The sequence below is a fragment of the Salarias fasciatus genome, unplaced genomic scaffold (assembly GCF_902148845.1).
Source record: "Salarias fasciatus unplaced genomic scaffold, fSalaFa1.1, whole genome shotgun sequence".
NCBI classification, from domain to species: Eukaryota; Metazoa; Chordata; class Actinopteri; order Blenniiformes; family Blenniidae; genus Salarias; species Salarias fasciatus.
Genome location: NW_021941374.1, coordinates 2365648 through 2369049, shown reverse-complemented (window position 1 = coordinate 2369049; position 3402 = coordinate 2365648).

Here is a 3402-nt window from a genome sequence, read left to right as displayed (position 1 = left end):
CAGCTTCAAACAAAGACACCGCATCATGTAATCTGTGCAGGAAGGTAATTCGCTTCTGTGGAAACACTACCAAACTTCACAAACATTTAAAAGCCGCGTAAACGGTGGAAGGAGGAGGGAGAGCCCCTATTGACCAGACCCCGACACAGAGACAGAGGCCGTTTCTCAATTCTTAGTCCGCGAGTGCGCACTCGTGGACTTGGAGAATACACACCTGTTAGTCGGACTTCGAGTCCAGACTTTTGATGAGGCGAGAACGCATCGAAGTGAATGCGCAATTGGAACAAGCGTACTTGATGACTTCATCGTGTGTCTACAACGCCAGTATCTGATAGTTTTCATTCATTCAGATAGGCCTGAGCGATAAAACGATAGCGATAATTATCGAAATATAATATTTGTCAATAGAAATAATAAAAACGTTCGATAAAAGTCGATAGATTTAAACTGCAATTACACCACCCAAACACCAGAGAAAGGGGGGCGCTAATGCGACATGAACGCTAGTTCTCGACCAACATTCAAGCGAAGAAGAAGGTGAGGAGGACCAGAGCAGCTCGCACAGAGCATGAAAGCTAAAGGACAACACCACAGCCAAAATGAGCGATGATGAGACGGAGGATTACACCGAGCCGACCCACTCAAAGCATGCCGAAAGAATCGTAGACAAGAGAGGCCCCTCATCTTCAGTTGTTTGGTGGTATTTTGATTTTAGCTGAGCGATGCCGAGCAGTGCGTTGCTCACACGGAGCACCGAAGTGGCACAGAGCGGGGCGGCCTGCTGCTCTGCAGCGCTCACTCGTAGCGGAGCGCCCAGCTCAATCGATTGAGTGCAACTGCTAATATTAGCCGCAAACGCGGAGCTATTACTATATTGTTTTTCATGTCCGTTGTCCGGGCGCTGCAGAATTTAGCGCGGGCGGGGCGCCCGGACTGAAAAGGTCTAACGGAAACCCTGAGTGTTGAGCCCAAGCAGCAACAAACCCTCATTACAGCATTTTTTTCGGGCACCGTGCAAACTTTTAATTTTGTGCAATGTTCCTCATATTTGTGAAATGCTGTGTAGTAGTTTGTCATGTTCTGACATCAAAGACTGGTTAAATTACAAAAGCAGCATCTGGTTTTGTCAACTTTCACTCATGGTCAAGAATCAGCCTTCAAATTCGAAAGAAAAAATGATTTGACAATTATCGTAATAATTATCGATATCGACTGATAAGAAAATTTATATCATGATAACATTTTTTGTCATATCGCCCAGGCCTACATTAAAACGTTGATCAAAAAGCAACACAAGATGAGTGTTTATAGCGGCCAGTGATCAGGAAGTATTAGTGGAAGAGAGTAGTTGTGTGGAACAACTTTATAAAGCAAGTTGCTGCAAAAATATTGGAAAAAGGTTAAAATCCTTTTCCAGCTCACCCCATACAGGATGGTCTACAGTGCAGAAAAATAACAACAACTATATGCACAGGTCAATGACAGGGAGGTGATGCGACTCCAGTCTTCAGTGTTTCCTGGGAGAACAGATTCTACAGATGCTGCTCCAGGAATAAGCCCCTGAATGGAGTCAGGAGCTTTGGTCTGGTTCCAGCAGGGTTCTGCTGGACCATCCTCAGTGTTGCGGATGAACTGATAAACATCATCTCAGTGATGATACTTTGTGATCAAAAGACTTGCATCTGCCTCTTGTAATAACTCCAGCCTGTTTGCTCACACAGACTGAAGGGCTTTCAGTCTCAGGAAGACTCCAGGGAGGATCCAGGGGACTGAACCAGTCTTCAGAGGACACAGAGGACTGAGCTGTTGGCCAAGTTTACCTACAGAAACAATGAAACGGATGTCCTGCAGCTTGTTATTGTGAGAATACTGTTTCCATGTGAAATAAAGGTTGAGGAGTTCAAACATTTTTGGAGACGTGAAGTTTCTTTACTTCTTACTAGAGAGAGAAAGGGTTTACGGGCAAAGCAACACAACGCAGATTCTCAGAAAGACAGCCAACAAGAACGTTATCCTTCATTTTAACAATGACCCGTGAAAAAGCTTCTCTCCAAACCAAACACATTTTTCATCACCTTTGTGAAGCAGACATGCAGGTCCTGGCTGCACATGACGGGAATGAAAAAACAAACAAACAAACAAACCTTTTGGTAGCTGTTAAAGTGGAAACTGCCTTTCATCATCATCATCATCATCTTCTTCTTCTTCTTCTTCCTCCTTCTGCTGTTCATCATTTGAAAGAGTCTGGCACATAAGATGATGACTCTTATATTGTTTATGTAACTGGATGTTCAGTTTTTCTTTCTTTTCTTTGACAGTTCACTTTTTTTAAATGTTTGAAATGGATGTTCAGTTTTTCTTTCTTTTCTTTGACAGTTCACTTTTTTTAAATGTTTGAAATGAAGCTTAGAATTAACGAACAGAGTTCTGTTTCGCACTTCTGAATTCTTTCCTGAGCATTCATCCATCAGCATACAGCCATCAGGCTGTACCTGATAGCTTCACACAGTCACTTTTCAAAGTGCGTCCGTCATGTTTTGTTTGCTGTGGCGCGCTGGCTCGTGCGCATACCGGCGCGACCAGCGCTTACGCACAATGGGGTCACAAAATTAGGGAGAAAATGTTATGCTGAAACTGGCACTTTCTTCCTAAGAGTTGATAAGGACTTCTTTTTTTCTCACAGGCTGAAACGAGTCTTTGCTTGCCTGCATACCCAGTGCACATGAAAAAGACAGCCGAATCCAGTCCCTGGATGATGGTAAAGAAATTGTATTTTGAATAGAATTTAAATTGATAGAAATCTGCTACCATTTAATCCATGTAAATCTCATTTTAGTGCTCCATTAAGTCTTTATTGACCTTCAAGGCATCAGAATTTTGCTTGTTCATATGTAGAATTTGAACAGCTGTGGAATTGTAGATGTAATATCATGTATTAATCCAAGAGTATCACAATAGATGTGTAATGTGATGCCCAGATTAAAACATCTGTCAATCTAACTGTGAGGGGTTATAAATAAGATATTTAGCCACTAATTTCAACTTACTCTGATCCTGACCCTATCACTGCTTTCCAGGAATTTTTAGAATGTTGCAGCTGAAAGACTGTGGAACCACCAAATTCTGAAGATCAGAACTTCTCAAACATTCCAAACTTGAACATACACAATTTGAACGACACAATGTACACATTTAAACTGCCCTTATACCTGGAATGCCCTGAAGACTCATCTATCACGGAACCACCCCTGACTTACCTCTCCAAAAACGGCAGTTGCAACTTTTAAGTCCCTTTTGTGTGACTACAATTGAAGTGTGTCTCTTCAGGACTATTTCCATCACATTGGGCAGCATCTGCAAAACTACGAAACACTTTCTTGCATTTTTAAAGGATGCTCATAC